Source organism: Haliotis asinina, chromosome 10 (genome assembly GCF_037392515.1).
Source record: "Haliotis asinina isolate JCU_RB_2024 chromosome 10, JCU_Hal_asi_v2, whole genome shotgun sequence".
Lineage (NCBI taxonomy): Eukaryota > Metazoa > Mollusca > Gastropoda > Lepetellida > Haliotidae > Haliotis > Haliotis asinina.
Window position 1 is genome coordinate 53,716,574 of NC_090289.1, and position 27,394 is coordinate 53,743,967.

A 27,394-nucleotide genomic window follows, 5' to 3' on the forward strand; every position below is an offset into this window, starting at 1 on the left:
TTTACAAGGTGTGGTTGGCTAGGCAGTAGTGACAGCAACTTGCTTTTACAAAGGGGTGGTTGCCACGGCAGTAATAACGGTAACTTGCTTGTACGATGTGTGGGATTGAGGTTGGGGAGTGGCATACTCAACAGCAGGAACGGCTACTCCATTGCTACTACGTATACTTCCTGTCAGAATAATCACGGTATGCCGTAAACAGTCGAATTTTGGAAAAATAAACTAGCGGTTGAAAACATGAACAAAAGTCCACGTTTTTCCCTTGAAACGCATGCGTTCAGGGGACACATTATCGCAGACCGATCGATTCTTGAAGGCATTTTGTAATTCTCTACCCAGATCCTTCATAGTAAACCTTCGGATGAGAGCAGTGATGGTTAAAGGGGTCGACATCCGGCGATTACTTGGTGGCTGCAGTAACACTGAACTGTATTTATAAAGATGCATCACCCGCTTGTTGTTTTGACTGTTTACAGCACTGCGTTGTATGACATAGCCATGGCTCTAATATTCCATTGCAAAACTATATTCAACGTCAAACTGGAGTTAGCGATAATGCATCAAAGCTCTCCTCTTCTTTAGTTTTGTTTGATCAAATTTACTCTCGAAGCAATTGTTCATGTAATCTATATCCAAGCACGGATGGATTCGTCTGTCGGGTAACTGTATTAGCCAAATGCAGAATTCTATGTTTTATTCCGCGAGGCACCGACGCCAGTCATATAGTACATGCATATGGATGGATCAATGTTCACTTAAAACTCTGAAAAGTTTCAGTGAAGCAAATTGCGTAGAAACTACCGTAATATGCTAAACGTCATTTTAAATAAAAACAACGTGAGCTCACTGGTAATATACGAGATATTCGTGAATGTGTCAGTTCATCACGGCGGACCCTTGGCAATGTCAATTATTTCGTACAGATGTCCTCACTATTGCAAGTTTTTGTATGATATCTTGAGAAAGTGGCTAGTCCGGCCTGGGGGTCAGTGATGGGCAGTCCAGTGCTTTGAGTTTTAGTCCTGTTGGATGACAACCGGTACTAACCGAACGATAAAACTGACATAATGTAATCTAACATCGCCCTCCATGTTGAATTTACATGAAGTTTGTGATCCAACGAGACTTGTGCATCACGTTTGTGCTGGTATTTTCTATGTTGATCATGGTAATCTGTATCAAAGATATCATCTTCACATTTTAGATAACAGAAAAACACAACTGGAAACCTTGTAAAATCTCACCCTTTGACTCGTATTTGTTCTACTTCATATTAAATCGCGAACAAGCATGTGTTGTCTAAACGACATCTCTTTCTCATTTCTGGAAATTTTCATAACGTTTAGTAAATAGTTTTTTCGTCTTAACATGCATACCTCACGGGCCACAAAGGGAGCTGATCGTAACTCGTGTTTTAATGTAGAGTCCCTGAAGGACTTGGCCTATCGTGTCTGCTTATGCTTGTATCAGTGGGGCTTTGCTGGCATTGCTCCACTGCTTCCAATGATGGAATAACACTTGGGTGTTCTCGTACCCTCCCGTTCCTAGTCTCACCAGTGTGAATACTCCCCTGTAATCGACCCTGTTCTGTTATATTAACTTGAAACAATTTGCTGCGACTTAACCATACAGGGATTCCAGAGAGTCCTAATGGCCTTCATGAAGCATTTCACGCTTGTTGCGTTAGGCTGCCTAGTCTCTTGCCATGCGTTCAGATAGAGGCAATTATGACATAATAACATTTACGCCACAGCGTTGCCGATTCCACTAAACAGCCGCTTATACGTCAGTGGCAATGTAGGAGAGAGTATTTTCCCATATAGGTCCGGGTTCCTAGAGAGTGACACATTACACTCCTCTCCTTCTCTCTCATTTGGTCATCTAGCTGACAGACAGTTGTCACGGAGAGCAATAACGGGCTGCCCCCGACTGAGGAAACGGCTCAAGAGAATATGATGGTATCTCGGATCTGTCCCCATCTTGTTCAAACACCCTACGGCTAACACTGGTACTTCTCTACAACATCTAATGACAATATTTCGATTTTGATTTAATCCTAGAAACCCATGTCGCTCTCATCTTACGAGAACCTTTAACAAGCCAGATACATTACATCTTCAGGATTGAAATGCATTCCAACAAACGCAGGGCTTTCGCCGTTGGCGAAGTGGGTCTTGGACTAGGTACGCGGGCTTTGAATAAATTAGCGAAATATATGAAAATTTGCATGCTGTGGAATTATATATCATGTGATATGTAGTGTCCGTAAAATTATGACATTATCATATATTCTGTATATTTATATTGAATAAATTAACATACCGAATGGAATGAAACATTATACGGGTCACTAATCATTCACAGATATGCGTATGAAATTGTTTATAAAATCCTTATACACGCATTCAATAGCATGTAAACAACTATATACATACATGTGTATAGTGCGTGAAGCGTATGTGCGTGTGTGCGCGTAAATGCGTGCGTAGGTGCTTGTGAAAATTGTACTTGTTTATTGGTGAGTGTAGGATATCTGTATTTCTACACTAGTTATTTTATTCAGAATCCCACACCTCCCACAGTAGCGGCAGATGAAACTGATCCCCCGTTCTGTCATTTACAATTACAATGAAATCACTATAGTTCTCTCAACACCAACTCGGCCGTCGTGTATTAGAATACCGACTTCTAAATGCCTCTGAAAAACTTCACTATAGTTCTCCTTACTGTTATTTTAGACAATATCTGAAAAAAACATTTATATTACGATCTGAGTGAACCGCATTGCGTTTTGTCCATATTCATCTGTGAAACTAAGCTTGTCACGTCTAAAGGGAGGCATCACGAAAAGCGTGACGCTGGTTGACACCATGCCCCCAGGCCCCATAGCTGACCGTGTATTGCCCGCCGATTACAAGCCTGCTATTGTGCATCCTGCATATCAGCAGAGCATTAATTGGAGGGAATACATGTAACGCCTTGGATATCGATATAAAATATCGACCTTCAACAACTTCAATCTCGCTGTTGTTCAAACTGAATGACTTATTCCCTGTAATGTTCGTCGCGGTTTGTCTTAATTAATTGCGAGATCCAAGTACAATGTGGTCCGTCAGAAACAACTTTATTAACAAGCGGAATTGACACTGTATTCTTACGTGGGCTGTGGTTGTAGCCTTTGTTTGAACACTTGCTGCATATTTTGCCAGGATTGATATGGACCCAGACCGTCACAAAGGGAGCAAAGATTAAAATATTGTCGCATACTTGTCGCCACACAATATGCAGTGAAATTAATCAATAAGATTAAGGTATGAGAGTAAATGAAAGGCAATAGTGGAGACAGTGATATGAATTGCCTTGCCTTCATTAGCCGAGAGTAGCAGTGGGACTTTCATCCGTGGTATGAGAGACGCAAGTTGACGTTAAATGTGTCCAACTGTCAGGCAAATGCCGCCGCCAACAGCAGGCAACACGTTGGCCATCGCTATTGGTAATAACGTCCATGTACCCCCAGATAGAAGACTGCACTGAAATATTTGCTTTGGTATTCGACATGTATACGCCGTATTCTGTCGACCTACCTACATGCTTCTCCGCTCACATGTATCGCCTACACTGATACATAACGTTTACTACTGAGATATACTGAGATACATGTTACTTCCGGTGAGGAATTGTGTACTGATCTGCAAACCTGTCATATATTCAGACATATCACATATTCTGTAATGACGTGTAGCAGGTTTAATCCAAACCCAAGACATTTCTATTTTGAGCACCATTTCAGCGATACGTTTACAGTAAAATATGATAGTTACGATCATCTTAATGCTACGGTCGCTTAGTGGAACGGGGCCGTGGATCATGGTCCAGTAAGCGTAACACCATGAAAAACTATGGAGTTTCGACTTGTCGTAACACTAGGAAGTCTTTGTGAATCGGGTCCGATGTGTATTCAATATACCACACAGATTACGTTTGACCGGAATACTGAACGCGCCCCACACCGATGTTAAACTTATTCAAGTCGGATGTGTAACGTACTCTGTATTGGCGTGCAATGTGTATCATGCAGGAACGGGAATTAGCCTATGTAGATGACATTACGGGGTGTTGTATAGAGATACATCACACACGTTATGCAGTTGGATAACATAATTAATTCTGGCTGGGTGCGTTGTGTCCTTTTCCGATGTGTATAAAGTACAGTTACATTCACACGTAATAGGACATTCTCATTGGACGAGACGCCAGTCACGTGATAGGGAAGGACACAGTTGACATCCGTTCTTTTCTCACGACGCGTTCTTCCAGCTCTGACCTAAACACTGCTGGACTGTTTTAAAATTCACAATAAACATCCTAAAAGTGTCCTATGAGCATAACCATTGCCCACTGCATGTAGACGCTGTATTCTTGTACATAGTAACATTGAAAAAAAGTCACAGGTTCTAAATGAATAAAGTGTCCTCGTAAATGCTACAGGCAATATGCTAGGGCCCAATCCCACATCCAAATGCAGGCGACGGTGAACTCATGTCCGCACCGAGACTGACAGTCCTTGATACTGTACAGTGGTATACAGAGTACTTAGCGCTTACTTGACACCGACATATTTCATACAACTTTCTAAATGATCGTGAAATGCAGCAGTGTTGACATGGATATATGAGTCACAGAGCGTTCAACAAAGCAGCTACAATTTAAGTATGTTTCTCCCGCTAACTTAATCATATCTCCCGTCAAGTTGATGCATATGTATCGGAAAGCATTTAGTAAAACACCCATAACTTTAGTATACATCTCCCGTCAAGTTGAACGGACTGACCATTTTAGCTCCTAGAAATACATGTATGACGGCGCACTTTGATAAGCCTAGTTTGGTATAATAAGACACGCTGTCTATCTAATGATTGTAGTATTCAAGTGTAATGAAACTACAAAGAAAGTTTCTGTAGGGCACTGTGAGCTCACATACATCGACTCTCGTTTTTAGGAACTATTTTTTCTCGGGTGCAGCTGATTGTTATGTGTCTGTCTCGGGAGACATGACCTTTCACACACGCAATGAAGTCATGTACGATTTATATGAGTTATCATAATTGCGTTTTTTTATTCTACTCAGACGTGTTCTACACTGACATGTAGCGTGTTCTACTGACATGAGTAGACTGTTTTCCTCAGACACGTAACTTTAGTGAGCGAGTTAGATGTGGCCTTGAAATGGTAGACCTCGAAAGGGTAACAGAAGCACGGATATGACAATGAATAACCAAGGAACATAATTTGTGCGGACCGGGATTCAAACTCGCGATCATATGTTTCCGGCTTGCCCAAGGCCAGTGCGAGCCTGAGATGAAAGTGCGACCCGTGGCTCCAGATGCGAAACATGTTCTACCCAAGCGTACAACTATGATGTTCCATTACAACGTGAATTATGTTCTACACAAATGTGAAAAGTTTTCAATTCAGATGTGATCGTATTCTATACAGTCGTGTGTGATTTTCCATTAAGATGGATTCTGTTCGGATGTATATCTTGTTGTACCTAGATTTAACCACGTTGTACCCAGGTGTGATCGAGTTCTTCCCAGATTAAAGCATCATCTAGTCAGAAGTGTGTCGTGTTGTACGACACGTCAGATGTATTCCAATTAGAAGCACGCATTACATAGTCTACATATATGCTTTAGTGTACTAGCTGCTAATTACGTTTACCCGTTGCACGACTTCCACTGGTCACGTCACTGCAAAGCTTACGTTCACTTGTACACTTACCATTCCTGAGCGCTGTGTTAAACAACAAACAAACAAACAAACAGACACTTTGTGGAACACCATTCCTGCCTTTGTCTTTGTCCTGATGGTCAGTCATTTTGAAATACCTACACACCTCCAGTAACTAACACCAAGGATTAAACACTCAACATTAGTCCATGACACTAATCACCTTTTGCAAGAAGATACGATACAGTTGAAAAAAGTTGTCAAAGACTTTTGAGTGGGATCCATTTCCAAAAGATGGCATATGATAGTCGATTTCTATTTTTTTAATTAAATATGGGTATGATGAACAAAAATATGATTTATATCAGGCAACAAGCTACAATTTAACAATAATACGATTATTACATTAAAATCAATAATTTAAAGTATTTGACGCTGTTACAGTGAAATTTTACCACCGATTCTTTAACTGGCATGGACTATTCAGTAGCCTTTTGTTGGAATGACTTCAATATGATATACTGGGTTGTCATAAATACTTCATATTATTTACATCATTACACTGATATGTTGAAAGTTGCTAAGCTTCGCTCCACAAACAATGAAATCAATGAAACAATAAACGCGACTATTAAATGTAAACTAATATTGCTCACAGGGACCATAATTTCTTCGTCCACTTAGTTAATTTACTTCATAGGGCTACTACAAGAATTTGATCGCTATACATTTTATGAAGCTCCTGAATTGTTTGTGTCATCTGTCGGATTGAACGGGATATTAGATACCACAGAAAGGAAATCCGTGGCACTGAAAAAAGAGATCGGTGTCCTTTGTTATTTACCAGAGATTCATTTCGATTGCTACGTAAATAGGTTACAATACGATCTTGTTCAACAGGCCCAATCCAGTTCTGTATGATGATGTGCATGCTCATTAATAAAACTGTCCTGCTATGGCATGTGTAAATATGACCGAAGCAGTCGTTATTTTGAAAACTGAGAATTGCGTAATAAGTGATACATGACAAAGAAACCTGCTCCTCCCTGAAGGACGGCTGCCAAATCAAATGAATGAGAGAATCAAGCCGGAGAGGGGAAAGTCGGTGGTTCGATAACTGGTAGCGTCATAGCAGACATCATTAAAGCATGGTACTTGTTGTTGCCAGGCATGAAGCTCATGTTTAGGTACATGACACAAGTACAGTGAATATTTGCTGCCATGTGAGAGTGCAAATCTTTAATAAAGTGCCGTATGTAAGTCAAACGTCCGTGCTTGCCCAACAGTAACATATCATTCAGTTTGCTGTTTTGTGAATCCATTACGATTTTGGAACCTGGATATCACCAAAGAAGTAAGAGATCGCTTTCGTGTGAACAGTGTCAAATTAACAGCTACAAACGAGCGACAAGGTCAGTGTGGGAATGACGCAAGGGGGGCCGCATAATACACGTCAGTGACCGCAGTATCATTATGTAATGTTCCTGGTCATATTTCGGATATTTCATGACCTGAAAACCAGACGTGACTTTGATGGAGTTATTGTACGAATGTAACAGTGATGAGTCTGGTTCGTCTTGTGATCTGTTCGTGTAGTCGTGTCATTTCTGGACCCGAAATCATTCATAATCGAGAAAGAGCGCACGGGTTCAGCAACAAAACTGAGTCAACAGCCTGTTTTCTCAACAGGAATTTCATGTTCAATTCAGCGGCGAAACCATGGGCACTTGTGACGGCACGGTTTACCAGGCGTTATACATTTTCACAAATGATTTCTGGTCTATTTGGTAATATCTGTATACGATTTAAAATCAAGTTAGGATTAACTGGAATGCAATTATAAGTCAGTCTTAGTCTTCATACGACTTGCACGTGCACAATGTCACTACTTGTCTCCTAAAACAGATGATCAGCTACACCGATTTGTAACACTTTTGACTCTGGTGTGGAGGGGGGTTAAATCTCTTTTGGTTACCTGCTTGATGTTACTGTCACCAAGATCTGGGGCAGCGGAATATGTCGTGAACTGTTACTTCTGAACGATTTTGTATGGAAGAGATGAAATGAACTGCAGGTAATATGAATAATGAGATACAGAATTATTGTATGAAGTGTGTTAATGGGAAGAATGTTTGTGGATGCTGTAACGCGAATGGCGTGATATGAAAAGTGTAATGTGAAGGATGATGTGTGAAGGTTGAGACGTGAATGGTATTATAATGTGAAGTGTAATGTGAAGGATGGTGTGTGAAGGTGGAGACGTGAATGGTATTATAATGTGAAGTGTAATGTGAAGGATGGTGTGTGAAGGTTGAGACGTGAATGGTATTATAATGTGAAGTGTAATGTGAAGGATGGTGTGTGAAGGTGGAGACGTGAATGGTATTATAATGTGAAGTGTAATGTGAAGGATGGTGTGTGAAGGTTGAGACGTGAATGGTATTATAATGTGAAGTGTAATGTGAAGGATGGTGTGTGAAGGTGGAGACGTGAATGGTATTATAATGTGAAGTGTAATGTGAAGGATGGTGTGTGAAGGTTGAGACGTGAATGGTATTATAATGTGAAGTGTAATGTGAAGGATGGTGTGTGAAGGTGGAGACGTGAATGGTATTATAATGTGAAGTGTAATGTGAAGGATGGTGTGTGAAGGTTGAGACGTGAATGGTATTATAATGTGAAGTGTAATGTGAAGGATGGTGTGTGAAGGTGGAGACGTGAATGGTATTATAATGTGAAGTGTAATGTGAAGGATGGTGTGTGAAGGTGGAGACGTGAATGGTATTATAATGTGAAGTGTAATGTGAAGGATGGTGTGTGAAGGTTGAGACGTGAATGGTATTATAATGTGAAGTGTAATGTGAAGGATGGTGTGTGAAGGTGGAGACGTGAATGGTATTATAATGTGAAGTGTAATGTGAAGGATGGTGTGTGAAGGTTGAGACATGAATGGTATTATAATGTGAAGTGTAATGTGAAGGATGGTGTGTGAAGGTTGAGACGTGAATGGTATTATAATGTGATAATATGTGAAGGATATGTCAAGGTTGTGATGTGAAGGATGATATGTGAACGTGGTGATGTGAATCGTGTGATGTGAAGGATGTGAACGTTGTGATATGAAGGATGTGTGAAGGATGTAAAGTGGTGTGAAAGATGTGCTGTGAAAGATGTGCTGTGAAAGATGTGATGTTAAGGATATGGGAAGGATGTGTTTCGAATGCTGTGATATAAAGGTTTTGATATGGATATTGATGTGAAGTATAATGCGTTCAATGACGTCAGTATCAACCATTGATGATGTTGAGCGCTGCAGATGTAAAGATCGTGCACGTTCAGTATACAGAGGAATTAAACAATACGTGCTTGAATTGTGTTAACGATTTCAGTACATCAGTGCAATAAAACAAAGTTTGCTTTCATGAAGAAATTTTTTTTTATTAGCTTGTGATTAATGATTCATGTGGTTTAGTGGCTTATCGATAATGTGTGCTAATTAGTCCTGTACCAGCAGATGGCGCTTCTGGAGGTGACATCAAAGGGGCCGTCACATAAATGTATATGATTTACTTGACAATATATAACGTAGCCCTCGTAAGATAGCTCTCATAAAACTCACCTGCCTCATATAACTAAGAATATAATTAGAATGCGTTGCAGGTTTTTAGTCCTAACAATGTTTTACTCTGCACTGGATATCCGGCTCTAAACCTACAACATAGGACAAAGCTTGTTACGTCCTATAGCTGTGGGTGGGTAGTGCACGAATATAAGCCCCCGTTTGTCCCCCGGGATGCCAACCCATGAAAGTGGGTAGTATACGAATATAAGCCCCGTATGTCCACCGGGATGCCAACCCATGAAGGTGGGCAGTATACGAATATAAGCCCCGTTTGTCCTCCGGTGAAGGTGGGTAGTATACAACGGGACAGTTGGGTGTCATGTATCGAGTAAATGGGAAGTACCGCAGCAATTCCCTGCAGCCCCTTACCTTTGTCAACAAATGATAATGGGGCATAGAGATATAATTTCATATCTTAGAAAAAGACCAATCCTAATTTATCTCCCATTATAATGTACTAAGTCTGTCGGCTTTGAAAGGTTTATGGAGATAGTTTTCTGTAAGTTATTTTGTAGCTTATAATGGAGCGACAAGTCCGGTAGAGGGAATTGGTAATTGTACTGCCTCATGTATATATATTGCCTGGTTGAGACATATATATGGTGATATGAACAATCACTCTACGTCTCCAGGCAACAGGTACACTGAACATGTTGTCTCCAGCACTTGTTTACAGCTAATCAGATCTACCTCTAAGCATAAACCCTATATATTTGTGTCATTACGGCGTGGATGAGACAAGTGTCATTCTACCATTTGGAAATTATTACTGTTACTAGGTAGGTTCTACTTCAGATATGAGACCTTTAACTCGTAATACATAATACTGTCTGTCTCTCGCGATGCATAGTTCCCATATCATGCAATGGAATTAGCGGACTGTTAGAGAAATTCGTGCTGTGTTTATTTGGTACCCACGAGAGTGTTGTTAAGTAGCCAAGTTGAGCATTTGCGACAAAACGATACATGTTTATTGTATCTAAGGGATATTGTCGCATAGTTGCCATCACCAAAACATGCAAAATGTGTCACATTTTGTCAACTTTGGAATGATTGAACTGATCACCGATTACAGCTGTAAATTACGACGTCACGTTATCAACAAATACATCTTCAAAAACCTGTGACGTCACATTTCACATCGACCCCACCCTCCCCCTGACACGGCTACGTTGTCACTAAATACTCAAGCACTAATGACCACAGCAGTAGATATGGCAGATGGGAACATTCACACGCAGAACAACTACACAAAACACCTTTCTATTGTTTGTTCAATAATTCAGTTATGGTTGAACCGTTATATGAAATATTAAATGATGTTTCAAACAAAAGCACTTTGCTACCGCTGTAGATAAATACGTCACACATGACACATTACGGTTCTTTATTAAGCTGTTATGATCTTTACTGAGTCTGGCAGACCGTGGAATATTGCCTGCCTCGCTGGCAACAACGAGTGGGTGCCACGCCTCGACTGCGTCGTCAGTGGAAAACACAGCTTAAAAGAGGCGTCGGTGACACGTTATTTCCTTCGTCAGAGGCGGCTTACGCCCAGTCACCCAGGCATTCTGATAGCAACTTCTACTACAGCAGTGATATTTATCGTTGATAAACCTACCTAACGATACGTTCATGCATAAAATCACATCACATCATTCCGGCAGAAAACCAACTCCATCGCGAGAAAATAGTAGCATAAAATGTGAAATATTCTGGATAATGATTTTCATATAGATGTGGAAGTACGGGGATATTAGAAACAGTGTCTCGGTGAGTCTGGTTATTAGGAATTATTTCCAGGGAATTTGGCACATGAATGTAGCGACGTGGAGAATGTTGACGCGTTGCTGCAAAACATGGTGGTTCATGAGGACGAACCAACAGCACAGCGTATTTCAAGCCACTGCCTACATACACACGCACACGTGTGTGCACGCACGCACCCACGCACACGATAAAATATGTGGGATTTTTATTTCTTCAGTTAGTTTTATTTCTTTATTTTATTTTCTTTGTTATTTCAATATATTTCTTTATTTCGTCCCTCCCTTCGTTCGTTCCTTTGTTTGTTGGGCCATCTAATGTACCCATGTATAACCATGGGTCTCTTCAAACCACTTGTATGTTGGATACTAAATGGCTAATGATTAACATTACTCAGCAATGTCATTGTCTGATGCTACTGTCAGTCATGTAGCTTAGCGTCAATGGTTGAACTTTAAACTGTAGTTGATCGACTTATGGATCGTGTGATTACTGGTTACAATCTTCTGGACTGCAACAACTCGTTTTCCAGCCAAGTCCTGCGTCCCTCGCGTATTACCAAACATAGCTACCTAGATTATTATACGTATGAGAACCAAACAGAGCTACCAGCTTAGATTATTATACTTATGAGAACCAAACATAACTACCAGCTTAGATTATTATACGTATGAGAACCAAACACAACTACCAGCTTAGATTATTATACGTATGAGAACCAAACATAACTACCAGCTTAGATTATTATACTTATAGGTACTAAAAATACCTTCAACTGCTTTTGTTATACGTATAGGAACTAAACTGAACTTCCACTTTAGTTATTATACTTAGAGGAACTAAACATAACGTCACTGTAGTTTATTATACGTATACGTATGTGTTCTCTTGGCGCAGCTGCAAAGTCACAACTTTCTCTGCTGTGCACGCCTAAGCAACATGCAAAGTTTGATAGTAGATTTCCGACTGTAAAGTGTAAGCATGTTCAAAGTAATCATGCATAGTGTTATACACCTTAAAGTAATATTCATTCAGAAGTTGGTACATGCGATGAACAACGCGGAGCTTTTATGAATATATAACTTCTTGATAACACTGATAACATCGCTTACATTAATGATAAATACGTGGCATATCCATAGAACGTCTTCATTGTTCACGAACAATGCACAGTGAGACCACGATATCCGGACTGTAATCGTACATAATGTAATTATGTAGTATCAAAGTTACCTCAACTTGACAATTTGGCCTCGAATATATCTCTGACGCTTTTCTTTGATATTTACCTTAACGTGGGCCTTATAGTTAAAAGCTGCTGAAACACTTCGAAAACACCAGACTAAGACAGGGCGTGACTTTCATCACGGACGTCAGTCAGTTCAGCTTCAGTTTTATCACTAACGTGTAATGTCTTGCTTGTGACTATCGTTACGTCTGAAGGTCGGGTGTCATACTGTTTCAAGATGCTCACAGTATCGCAGATGCTCCACGTCTGTTATTTCGCAAACAGAAAGTGGCAGCTAATACTGCATGTCATACAGAACATGGCAATGCAGATGACATGTCATGGCGTTCGGCAATCAATAAACATTCGTTTCATATGACGTCGCAGATCAGAGTTCATGATATTGTCAACCCTACTGCATGAAACCTGAATGCTGAGTAAAGGTTTGTGAGTGTCTTATATAATAAACCGTTTGTCTGTGTTATTCAACTAATCTTCACAAAATGAAAAGTGACACGTTCATCATTTAAAAAAATATATGCAGTAATACCACCTCCGTTTGTGAGAAACACTGTGATCAGAATACACGATGTGCAGATCCGTGCATGGAGAAGGGACGCTTGTATCTTACTCTATATGCCTAGGGTTTTAATATACAGAGGTTATTCGTTAATGTATTGTGAGCATACCCGCCTATATTATTCCAATTGGCTAAAAGACTATTGTTTGATTGCTTGTTCGTTTTTAAACGAACTGTTGCTAGAATGGAGCTACATGCCACGTAAAACCATCCTCGTTCCCTCAATTACGTATTTACACTGTTGCGTTATCAGGCCCATAAAGCTAACTACAGGTCTTACCAAGATACAGTTGTATCATCCCTAGGATTGAAAACACGGTGTCATATGCCCCTCTGGAAGTTGTTATAATTGAATCTCCACTTTACATTGCCCGACACCTTGACGAGTGAGATGCATTTATCGAGTGATGAAATGAAGTACGGTTTCATAAATCAATTAAATACGTTTCCTATGTCACTGGTTTACATATATGAAACGTCAATGGACACAGTGACAGGGCTCCACTTTCGGCTGATACTGGTGCCTATTCAAGGTGCATATAGCTGTAAGGTGTTGGGCTTTCGACCTCGACATGGTGACGAAGACAACATTGCGGCTCAACAGGAGTGTTAAACAGATATTTGAGATATGATATCATTAAATTGAACACATGTCTTGCTAAAGTGGCACCTGAAGTGTGGACTGTGGGCGTGGCTTGGAGGGTCAGTATTGACAACTCCCCGGACGAGAGTGACATTCGCTGAAATTAACACGCCCTCCCATAGGCCTGAGTAAATTCATATATGACAGAAAACTTGAAGATGTTGGAGTGGAGGGGTAGGAATGTCGAGGTTGAATATTTGCCGCTGCTGTCAAGTCAATATTTAACCAAAAGCATTTCTGATACTTAGATATATTCAATATATGGATGAGAGAAAATACTGTTTCGTGATGTAATGAGGACGTTATACGGGTTACCCTCTCCCGAGCTTTTTAAATGTGCATTAGTGTCAGATACACTATTGACTGTGGCCCAGCATTCAGTATTTGATTTGTATCCCCCAAAGTTTATATCATTGTAAAACTTTAATGGAATTATGTTCACGTCTGGGAGGCATGGTCGTTACTGCATGAAGGTAACCTTTTCTCGGAGGAGACTGTCTTAATGTCAAGTATATACATTCTTGCGATTAACGTCAAGGTACATTCACGTTTATTCTAACATTATTTCATAATTGATCTACTTCGCCGATGGCGTTAAGGTTTCATTTGGCAAGCCAGATCACAGTGTGTGGAAGAAACTGTTTTACCATCGAACACATACATGATTATCTTTCTGTAGCGTTTGTTTCGAATTGCAAGAAAAAACGCTCTCAGCTAGAGATGCGATTTAAGACATATACTCTCTTCACAGTTTTTGTGTTAGCTTTTACGGCAGGGTTAAACGTGAAAGCTCCTTGTGCCTTGATCTGCTGTGTCACGGCTAATGCGACTCGGATCGATCACTCTCGCTGCTTCAGTGAAATATCCACAGTCTTGTACCTATTACCCGCGCCTGCTTACCGCTTCTCAGTGGCGAGCTGAACAAGTAAATCTGTCACTTCGACAAATCATTGTCTGAAAGGTCTGTAGCAGATGCTGCAACAGAAGCTGGCGTTAATATGGTGCGCTATAATCCTGCTTTAAAGGGTCTGTAGTACTGGTGGAGCATGTGTGCTGGTGCGTTGAGCGGACGTGTAGCGCTTAGCAGTAAAGAAGCTTCAGTGTAATAGGTCAACGAATGGGTTTAATCTCTGAAATGTCCTTAACATGCCAACAATCTAAACTGGACTTAATCACCTGTGAGCAACCTCCAACATTGTCAGAAGGAATGAGATTCCGGATATCAAGAATGCACGTTTCTTTATTTATGTACAGGTGTCCTATGTGTACGGTATTGTGCAGGTGTTGTGTGTGTACGGTATTGTGGAGGTGTCTTGTGTGTACTGTATTGTGCAGACGTCGTGTGTGTACTGTATTGTGTAGGTGTCTAAGAGAGAGACTGTGTGTGGTAGATGTTGTGTGTCAACTTGTGTTTGAGTTCTTCTCTCAGTGTGTTAAAGGTCTTCTCCTGTGGAGAACCTGTGTCATCTGGTCTCCCTTTGTCTTCAATAGTGTGCGAGCTCTTCTCGTAGTGTGCGTCTACTAAATTAGAGTCCTCTTCTGGGAGTACGTGTATCATCTGGTCTCTGTGTCTTCAATAGTGTGCGAGCTCCTCTCGTCGTGTGTGTCTACTGAATTAGAGTCCTCTTCTGGGAGTACGTGTATCATCTGGTCTTCGTGTCTTCAGTAGAATGCCTGTGTTTGATAGAGGTCGTATGTTGTGAACAGAGCGTGTGTTGCGGGTGTGGTGGGTGGCTAGGGTTAATGGAGACTGATATCTTACACAAATGCTACATGTGTGTTTACTGTTTGGTTCGTGTATCAACTAATGGTTGCGAGTTGGGCTTAAGCAGATTGTGCGTGTCACTTATAAGATGTGTCTCTACCAAGCAATAGTGTGTGTGTGTGTCTACCATAGAGTGGTGGATGTATGCCTTATGATAGGACACTTATAGGATGTGTCACTACCAAGCAATAGTGTGTGTGTGTCTACCATAGAGTGGTGGATGTATGCCATATGATAGGACACTTATAGGATGTGTCACTACCAAGCAATAGTGTGTGTGTCTACCACAGAGTGGTGGATGTATACCATATGATGGTGTGTGTATACTATATGATGATGTGTGTATACAATAAAGTGATGTGTATACCATATGATGGTGTGTGTATACCATAAAATGATGTGTATGCCATATTATGGTGTGTGTATACCATAAAGTTATGTGTATACCATACGGGTGGGTGTGTATACCACATGATGGTGTGTGTATATCATAAAGTGATGTGTATACCATATGGGTGTGTGTATACCATATGATGGTGTGTGCATACCATAAAGTGATGTGTATACCATATCATGGTGTGTGTATACCTTAAAGTGATGTGTATACCATATGATGATGGTGTGTGTATACCATAAAGTGATGTGTATACCATATGATGGTGTGTGTATACCATATGATGGTGTGTGTATACCATATGATGATGTGTGTATACCATAAAGTGATATATATACCACATGATGGTGTGTGTATACCATAAAGTGATGTGTATACCATATGGTGGTGTATGTATACCATAAAGGGATGTGTATACCATATAATGGTGTGTGTATACAATAAAGTGATGTGTATACCATATGATGGTGTGTGTATACCATAAAGTGATGTGTATACCAGATGGTGGTGTGTGTATACCAAAAAGTGACGTATATGTCATGTGTGTGTATGTGTGTTTGTGTGTGCTTATACTCATTCTGAAACGTGGCGATTGTACAGTCTTTACCGTTACTTATATTTCCTTATATGCACCACTCAGACACCATAACCTCCAAACCGACGTTCTAGCATTCGGACATGGATAACAACAAGTGCCATAAAGTGATGTGTATACCACATGGTGATGTGTGTTTACCAAAAAGTGACGTATATGTCATTTGATTGTGTGTGTATGCCATATGATGGTGTGTGTATATCATAAAGTGATATGTATACCACATGGTGGTGTGTGTATACCATAAAGTGATGTGTATACCATACGATGGTGTGTGTATACCATAAAGTGATGTGTATACCACATGGTGATGTGTGTTTACCAAAAAGTGACGTATATGTCATTTGATGGTGTGTGTATACCATATGATGGTGTGTGTATACCATAAAGTGATGTGTATATCATAAGGCGGGGGGGGGGGGGGGGGAGGGGGGTGCTATCATACAGGGATGTGTGTGTCTATCGTGTGGTGGTCAGTGTGTCTATCATATAGGGATCTGTTAGGTAGATGGAGCCACTTTGAGGTTATGATGTGGCCCCGGGAACCTATGCGCATGCGCCAGAAGAAAGAAAAAGGGACTTGTCTCTAAAACCCACCATGCTCACAGCTCCTGTGAACGATCGTAGCTCATGTGTGCGTTGCTTTACTCTGTAATCACATGTTCAATCAATAAGCAAAACTATTCACTTCAAGAAATATACTGTAATACAACTTTAATCCACGTCTACTCATTGTTTAAGGACATATTTATGCCGTTATTTGTCCCGCTCTCAGGCTGCTGGCGACATGGACTGTGTGCAATATACCCGCCTGTCGGTATGACGATTCAATAAAGGCAATCGAGGATTGCATTTTATATACTTTCGAAGAACTTTCCCGTATTTTCTGTTCATCTGTATTCCCAGGGATACAGACTAATATGGAAGCTATGAATATCCCGCCAGATAAACTAATTATTAGATTCAAATACACGTGTTCTACAGCATTAGGCACTGGACTACACAATATTACCTCTCAAGTAGAATTTCTTTTTTTCTGGCCGACTTAGTCCGCAATCGAGTCATCCCAATCTATTTGGTGAAGACTCCGCAGGAGAGGCAGTGATTAATGGCGGGCGTCATTTGATTGCCATAAGGGGGAAGTAATCAAACTAGGCCGTTCACAGATATAGTTTGAGCTTTTCCAATAGCAGTGACAATCTTATAACGGTAAATTGCGCAGTGCTTGTCTTGGGGCTATTAGGTTTATGGCTACAACTGCAGTGATATTCTGTAAGAAGCAAATGATTAGGTTTTGTCGTTATCACCAAATAGGAGCGAGAGTTCCTCACAATGTCTGCACCTTGAAACATCAGGAACATATAAGAAAACCACCACACCCCAAAAACCACACGACATCCTAAAGGAACTTCATTTTTCAGCTTGAAGTTTAAATTTCGAACAGTATATGGAATCTCTGAAACACAGAACAAGTCGATCAAATGCAGCTGAGTTAATCTGTTCTACAAATAATGAATGTCATTTGTATATGATAAGGTGAAGTGCAGAGTGCACTGGATATTGTTGCATTTTTACTGAAACGTGTGTGCATGTGTGAATTTGAGTGTTTGTGAGTGTGAGAGAGAGTGTGTGTACGTTTGTGTGTATGAGAGTGAGAGAGAGAGTTTGCATGAGTGTGTGTGTGAGTGTGTGTGTGTGTGTATGTGTGTTTGTGCGTGCTTATACTCGTTCTGAAACGTGGCGATTGTACAGTCTTTACCGCTACTTACATTGCTTTATATGTACCACTCAGACAGCATAAACTCCAAACCGACGTTCTAGCATTCGGACATGGATAACAACAAGTGCCATCATTTAACGTATTCTGGAATGACGGGGATCGAGTCCCCAACGTTCCGCTCAACTGACTAACCCTCCGTCATTCTCACCACGGGGAGGTAACATACCTACAAAACAAGTATACAAATTCCCAAGCAAGCTAATCTGATAAAGCGTTCACAGGACGGAGATATATTGGCTTGAGGGTTTCTTGTCCTTGTATACAGTATTTACTTTTTTAAGCCTTTTTTAAGCCACTAAAACATCACAGATTGTACATGAGCAAATAAGAAAATCACATGTAGGATCGTTGTTGTGAGCAGAAGCGGAAAACGATTGTCGCTCATTGTAGTGATACTGTCTAGACATATCAAGTACAACCATATTAATACACTCACACGATGCACCTAAAAACTAGACCAGCACTGTGACAGAATTTCTTGGCAGCAGCTTATCGAACTATGTGAAAACCATAAATCTGTAACTGAGCACATCGCCGAGAGTTTCTACAAAAATGGTTTCCAGTTGTGTTGTGTTACTCAATCCCAAATACACTTTATAACCTTAAGTAATGATTATCATACACTACATTGATAAGGATCATTAAGTCAACACTGTGGATATAAGATGACAAGAACACTTTGGAAATAGTCATAAAGCCGTGTTCCGGACATGACAATATCCACTGAATATGTCACAGTCGTATACATTCTCTTCACCTGTACTAAAGCTTCGTCTTACATCAAGGTGATGGATGGACCTAAGTGTCCACAAACTATTTCGTTTATGAACCTCTTGTTTCAAGGCGTGTACGACTTCCAACCAGGAAATAATGTATTGGGGATGGTTTTGCATCACAAAAATGCATGTAACACTTGCGTCTCTCGTTTCAGGAAATGAAACTGGTTCCAGAGCTTGATCCTCATCACAGATCACGTGACACAACGTTCTACCAAATGGCAGGCGCCAGAACATTGACTAGTGAAACCAGTGCTAGTGAAACAAGGCTCAATACCTCTCCGCCTGCCCCGTGAATCTGTTTACCCAAGTCCAATCACCATCATTGAGGCCAACCGACCCCCGACCACACCCTGTGCTGATCAACTGACAAAATCTTGTAAACTCACGGAGACTGTTCTTTTGTATTAAAACATCACGTGACCGGATGTGTTCCATATTTAGTTGAATGCTTGTAAGTCTCTATGTCCTAACAGCTAAACTTTCTCATTATGACACATGTATTTGTTGAACTGATATATAATCACCCGATGCCAAGGCATTTAAACAAGACTTGATAGATCGAGGACCAATGATTAACCTATTCATATAGAAGCTTGTGTTTGTACTTGTGTATGAAGTTAGCTTTGTTCCCAAAACAATCGACACCCTGGACATCTGTATCAGCGCGACCTCTGTCTGGTTTGAAAGATGATTATATTAGTATATCTGGCAAAGCATGTCACTATTTTCTAAAGCTATAAATAAACTACTGTTTGCATGTTTAGTTCGTTTTTCAAATTGTTAATGAAGTACGTAAATGATATCACATAAAGACAAACTATGTAATACAGAATATCAATTTGGTTCTCTCTGGCTGTGGTGTGAGACCACCCCGATCTCCTCCTTCACCCCCACCCGTCCATACCACAGCCACACCACCCAACCACCATAGACAAACTGAAAACATAGACACAAGTGACAGCTGACACTTGTCATTCGCGTTTGTAATCCATTTCTTCACTTCAATCCACAGGTAAGCAGTTGATCATTGTGATATTTGATTAAGACGTACACCAACTGTGTAGCTCCGCAGCTGTCGGCCATGCCGACCTTGTGGTTATGAGAGACACCGTCACAACTTATTAATAAAATGAAGGACAGGTAAACTAAACGCCTGAATTGTGTTTTCATTTCACCTCCAAACACTACATGAATTTTGCTTAGTAACGGGGCATTCTACGTGAGAAATATGATCATCTCATACCACATTACACCTACAACACATGCACATGTATTTTGTTTTTTCTGACCTTCAAAATATAAAGTACGTTTTACGTAGAACCAAATATTTACAAAATGACATTTACATATGTTAAAACAAAATGAGTGTGTGAGTGAGTAAATTTAGTTTTATGAAGCTTTTAGCAGTATCACGGCGGGGGACACCAGATGGTATAAGCTTCACACAGTCTACCCTTTTGGGGAATTGAACCCAAGTCTCCGGCATGACGAGGGAAGGCTCCAGCAACTAGACTACCCCAACTCCCTTGTTGAAAGAAATATAAGTAGCTCAGATCTACATAGGAACAACACATAGTAATACATCTGTTATCAGGGTATAATAAGTAATACAAACCACGAGTGCAACGTTTACCATGCGCAGTAATACACATGTTACATGGAAATAAATATATGTTGTAAGCTATGAAAACGGATGTAGGACAAGCTCATGTATATTGTAATCTGTTACACGGAAGTAACGTGAAGTAATGCATGCTGTACTGCAGTTTTAAGGGAGGTTATACAGAGTGATGCGTGTTGTAGTGCTCTTCAAGGCAGATACGACGTAATACATACACAGAGTAAACAGGCGCGTAACCTGGACAAAAAGCATGTGATATCTATGGAAGACATGAATAGCAAACATGTAATTGAAAACATGTGAGATCCTAGCTGGTCAAAAGCACCTAGTCAGTTCCATGCAACACGTACAATGTACACATATCACGATACAAATTGCAACGAATAAATAAAACCGACAAAACCCTTCACAGATTCATAAGAAATCTCTGGTAAAAGCAGCATAGATTTACAGAAGTGACTGTATCATAGACACATATTTGTTTCAGCAGTACTAGAGCTGTACGACCCAAAACAAATCCAATATCACGATTACACGAGACTGATATATTGAAAACCCTTTTATAATTCAACACGCTGCCGCCATACCAGTTACATGTGACACATGTGTTTGTGAGTGAGTGAGTGAGTGAGTGAGTGAGTGAGTGAGTGAGTGAGTGAGTGAGTGAGTGAGTGAGTGAGAGGTCAAATGATGATTTATTGCAAGAGTAAGGTTTAGGATAAATTAAAAATCCAGTCACTATGACAATGGTCATCGATCTACACAGTATGGACATGCACCGACTACCCCATCTTTCAACAAGCTTGAGACGTTGAACATGAATGGTAGAGGATATCTTTGCGCAGTTTTGCACTACAATCTGATTGAAGAGTTGGGGTGATCTCATCATGGCGTCAGGTTTGACGTCAGAATGAATGAAGTACGAATTTTACAAATCTTAGTCTAGGACGAACATCATGGCTGGCGGAGGAACTACATGCGTCACAGAACAAGGCGACTTCGAAGGTAATCATGTAACACGCCAACCATGAACTAGAGGGGCGGATCTATTTCAAAGACTTATGCATCCACGTGTGTTAACGATCTTTGAACATGTCCTCATCACGTCACTCAGCTTGAATGCTAAAGTAGCAATTTCAAACATGCCTGGCCCAGTTGGCTGTGACAGCACAGAGGCAGCTTTTGAAGAAAGTCTCATTTTGTCGTCATCGCGGCGTAATATTCCTTAACACGTGCTACTTACTAAACCACGTGGTTAATGTCGCTCCACTTTTATCTTACTTTCTTTGAATGTATCTAAAACAGCAATAAATGGAATAACTGATGATTTGGGTCTGCAACTGACCCCTCTCAGTGTCTGATCACAGGTTTTCTGGTATGGAACCTTCTATGATTTGGCTCATTGATAACAAGTGGGGTATCAATGTCAATGTGATATGTAAGGAAACCTCCGGGTAATGCAGGTCCCGCATGTTCACCAGTGAGTTCCACGGACTCCCATCATCATGTCTAGGATGCTTAGAGTGCTCGGCATATTCCATAAAGTATAGAGTTTTGGTGTGACCTGGGTACCAGTTTCGAAAAATAAACTACCGCACAGCTGACCACTGCAGCTGAGACGCCCGAGACTGTACCAAGAATGTTCAGAAGTAATCGCTCAAAGACACAGTGACTCTTGATCATTGGCATTACCTTACACTAGTGCAAGGATGTTACTGACTTACTGACTCTTTGTTACAATACATTCTAGTGCAGGGATATAACTGTGTCACTGATGCATACTCCTGCAACTTTGTTATAATTATACATACTAGTACAGGATACGTAACTATATTACTCGCACATACTCCTGCAACTTTGTTATAATACATACTAGTACAGGATACGTAACTATATTACTCGCACATACTCCTGCAACTTTGTTATAATACATACTAGTACAGGATACGTAACTATATTACTCGCACATACTCCTGCAACTTTGTTATAATACATACTAGTACAGGATACGTAACTATATTACTCGCACATACTCCTGCAACTTTGTTATAATACATACTAGTACAGGATACGTAACTATATTACTCGCACATACTCCTGCAACTTTGTTATAATACATACTAGTACAGGATACGTAACTATATTACTCGCACATACTCCTGCAACTTTGTTATAATACATACTAGTACAGGATACGTAACTATATTACTCGCACATACTCCTGCAACTTTGTTATACATGTAATACATCCTAGCGGAGGAATATAATAATGTATTACCGACACACACTTCCTCAACTTTGTTATGATACATGTTAGTGCAGGAATATAATTGTTTAACTGACACATACTCCTGCAACTTTGCTATAATACATTCTAGAGGAGGAATATAACAATGCATTTAGACACATACTCCTGCAACTTTGTTCTGATACATGCCAGTGCAGGAATATAATTGCATTAATGACACATACTCCTGCAACTTTTTTATGATGAATTCTAGTGCAGAAATATAATTGCATTACTGACATATACTCCTGCAACTCTTTTATAATGCATAGTATTACAAATGCAGGAATGCACCGTGCAATGTCCCCATAGATAGTTGTTGAGAGAAGAAATTTGTCAAGACTTTACCAGTTCATACTGTAGTTCTTCTGAATTTAAAATTATAAGAGGGGAAGGAATTGCGTCTGAAAGGAACCGTTATAGACGCAGTTTTATCAGGTACCAGAGGCAGTTTTTACACCAGAAAACCCCATAGCTCCTTCAAGCTTTATGCTGGTATGTCAAAAACGTTGATGCTTTTCTATGACTCACATGGATCAGTAGAAAAGTGCTATTAAGAACTCAAATCCTGGATTATATATAGGAGTTTAAATATACCTCCCGGGTTTAATATAATATATGTCATTTCTGATTACTACTTCAATACCATATAGATTAGTTTAAATGTGCTATGCCCAACAGCCAACGTTAGGTGTACGCGTGGGCTATTTCAGTTATTGTCGTATATTTTAACAGTTCATCGTTTTTCATCGAAACCCTGTTATTGCCGTGAGGAGAAATACCGATATATATCTACAAACAAAAGGACTAGCTAGGGGTCGGGATCTAACTGGTGATGATAAGTATATTTACTTCTCATGTTGCTGTCAAACTTCCAGATGACTTTTGATTTCATTATTGATACATCGTCCTCGGTCCACCTGCACCAAGCAATCTTAGAGCTCAGACGATCGCAAGTCAAGGAGGAAGTAAGGTACCCTTGAAGATCCGGGTTACAATTGATCTTCAGAATCCCAAGAAGCAGCTACGGTGAGCAGGTGGTTAGGTTCGCTGATTTGGTTGATGCATCGAGATTGAGTAGGTCGATGCTCATGCTGTTGGTCACTGGATTGTCTGTTCCAGCCTCGATTATTTATAGACAAGCATTATATAAGCTGGCAATTAACAACAACCAAACAACCAAACAACCAAACTGACGTATAGACGTTGAAACTGTCGTAGATCGCATTGTGCCTGCTTGCCATGAACAGGTAAATAGAGAGATTTGCCTTCCCCTTGATGATGGCAGAAGTATTACACTGTCTGGGCAACATAAAACATCAAGACATCTAGTTCGACCTGAAGAAACAAATCAGTTGGATAATGTTATCTAAATGATATCCATATTCCTTTCACTATAACTTCTCAAAAAGGATTCATGTTGATGACTTTATACATAAAACATATAACAGCCTCGGGTAGGGGTAAGCGTTATGTAGCAGCACAAAGCTAATCACGTACCACTGGCACCTCCTTGAATGAAAGACATTTGAATTTTGGATTCTGTATAGATGGACAGCTGTTCTGCATGCTTTAGAGGGACACTGTCTGATCTGTAGATATCAACTGTATGCTATAGGCGGATACTGTCTGTTTTGTAGATATCTCCTGTATGCTATAGATGGACATGTCCACCATACTAGGGACCTGGCACTGCTGATGATTACAACATAATCTTCCCCAAGGGTAAAATTAAACCTGCAGTTTTTTTCCGCGACATGACAGTCGCCCTTCTTTCTGTCCCTCCTTTAAACTAGAGTGGCAATTTAGGATATTGATGAAATTCACCTGACAGATCAGATGTGTCTTTTAGACAGGTTCAATTGACAAGCCTGATCGACTGGGTGATTAGCATTAGTGTTATCGTTCTTTTAACCATTTGGACAGTGGCGTGGTAATATAAAAACAACTAATTTAGAATAATGAAATAAAGATAACTTCCATTTCAGCATGTACCATGTATTCTGAAGTCGAGTTTGTTTGTACTTGTGAAACGTACAATGCAACGTTAAATCCAGACTCTGATCACCTTAAATGAAATCAGTCTTGGTGAGGTAACGAATAATTCCGCTCGATGACAATGAGGAATCCTTGCGGCGCGTGAATGTGTCGGAAAGAGGGTTTCTTGAGCGTTCTTCCGATTTCAAAAAGATGGATTCTGCCAAATGCTTAAATTTGATTAACAGTTATGTTCGCATGTATAATTGGCTGTTAGGAATTTTGTAACAAGAGTGTTGAAACACTCTAAGCTGCTCTAAAGTGCCAACACCGGTAAAGTTGTATGAAATGAATGTATCTAACAGAAAATTGTTAAACACGAGTGTTGAAATACTCCACCCTGCTCCGCAGACTAGTGCCAACACCAGTAAAACTGTCTGAGATGAATGTATTTAACAGTATAATGTTACACAAGACTGTTGAAATGCTCTAACCTGCTCCAAAGTGGCTACCGTGGTGGTATTTTATGAGATGAATGGATTTAACAGGAGCTGGTGTAACAAGAATGTTGAAACACCTAACCTGCTCCAAAGTGGCTACCGTGGTGGTATTTTATTAGATGAATGGATTTAACAGGGGCTGGTGTAACAAGAATGTTGAAACACCTAACCTGCTCCAAAGTGGCTACCGTGGTGGTATTTTATGAGATGAATGTGCTCAACAGAAACTGATGCAACAAGAATATGGAAACACCCTTCCTGACACTCACGTAATAAGAGTGGGTAAAGCACGTGGCAACATTTGGGTTTCAAGAAGAGTGCACACAAGTTCAAATGTGTATGGTACTGAAGATACATCCAGAGTATCAGATGTGGAAACGTATTAAAATCTATATGAATGCACAACGATGATTCACAGAGAAGTGATGCGTGTTCATGGTACGTGTTTTATAGAAAATGCGAAAAGCTGAAAAACACTAAACGCATGGCAGTCGAAACGATACGTGTAATCGGGGCATATGATTAAGGCTAAATACAGACGGTTTATACATTCACGCTGATATTGCAAAGGTACACGGATATATCATGACTGGTACACTAACAACATGAGCAATTCCTCGGTACAACACAGATAAGAACCACGAATACTCGCATTACATGTCTTTGGTACAAGAATTATTAGTCTAAATCAACATTTTACACAAACCGGTGAGGCACTAGACAGGCCAATGACAAGCAGGTCCAGGGTACCTGCATCTAAGAGAGGTCGGAATATCCGCAATCTAATCCTGACACTGAACCTATCCGCGATGGATACTGACAGTCAACAAAACGTGGCCAGTTATTGACAGAGAACAGCTGCTGGATGCGCAACATCGCCGTGTGAGACTGAGACGTTCCTGTTGGCAGCGACGTTGAGGATCGTCTTCGTGGATGAAAACCGGCTGCACAGAGGTGATGAGTTACCGCCAAATGCGTGAACGGGGGTATGTTGCCTCCAGAAGCTGGTGCAGTATGGTGTGATGGTGTAAGGAGCAATTTGTGGGTAGGAGAGAACCCCACTGGGACGGCTTTGTGACACCTCAGCGAGATATGCATGCCATTCCTTCTCCTAATTACGAGATAAAGGCATTCTGTTTTCATTTTTGCGGTCCTTTATCTGTTGATTTAAGACCGGTAAATGTCATTTAAATCCTCACGCTAACTAACGCGTTCGGCTTTAAATGACGTTTACCGGTCTTAAATCAACAGATAATCCTCACGCTAACTAACGCGTTCGGCTTTAAATGACATTTACCGGTCTTAAATCAACAGATAAAGGACCGCAAAAATGAAAACAGAATGCCTTTATCTCCATTCTAGCACCACTTACCCGCGTTTGAAATCCGGGCACTTTCACGCGCAAGAGCACAGAGTTGTGATGGGGCGTTTTTCCAGGAATCGATGTGGAATCGTCCAACTCAAGAACAGGATGTGCAATGATTTAGACAAAACATTTGCAAAGTACAAGAACTTTATTTTGGATGCTCAAACAACTTGTTTGTGTTTCTTACATATGGATACAATGCTGTCAGTTACATAGTGTAGAACCTCTAAACAATTCTTCACAATTATAATTTATGCAACCGAAAAATCACCTCACCCCTAGAGTACATTACTATAGACTCGCCCATGACCTACAAGTAGGACGACTGTAAAGTGTTGTCGCTTCAAACTTTCAAACTTACTCACGGAAGTAATTATTATTCACCACGCTGCTGTTGCCAATTTGGAATAGACCAGACATGCCAGTTTTAATATTGGACACGTTTATAGTAGATGTGGATGGTGCAACAACTGACGATGCAGCGGGGACCAAAGGCATCAGGTCAGGGATAGGCCGAGTGTTTTCATAGCCGTTGTGAAGGATCGCTGAGTAATGGCGTTTCTGTGCTGCCGATGAATCAGTGTTGTAGGATGATAAACTTTGATGGTCTTTGTGACCTGTTATTTTGTCAATTTCTCTAGCCTCAACATCTGGATGTGATAAGAGTGTTACAGTGGTGGACCGAACACAATGGTTTGTGTACTGCTTAGTATGACCACATTTAACAGAGATTTGCTTCATGTTAATCTATTTTAAGTTT

At 40.4% G+C, this 27,394-nt stretch overlaps 2 protein-coding genes across 2 annotated transcripts in view; both read left to right on the forward strand.

The window, feature by feature from the left end:
• LOC137298148 (uncharacterized) overlaps window positions 1-20,033 on the forward strand; it is a 32,334-nt gene extending 12,301 nt beyond the window's left edge. The window contains exon 2 of the mRNA XM_067830261.1: window positions 19,036-20,033. The gene's annotated coding sequence lies outside the window, so the exon portion shown is untranslated. The remainder of the gene's footprint in view (window positions 1-19,035) is intronic.
• Window positions 1-27,394, forward strand: part of LOC137297853 (MKI67 FHA domain-interacting nucleolar phosphoprotein-like) — a 273,252-nt gene that overhangs the window by 227,722 nt on the left and 18,136 nt on the right. The window lies entirely within an intron of this gene.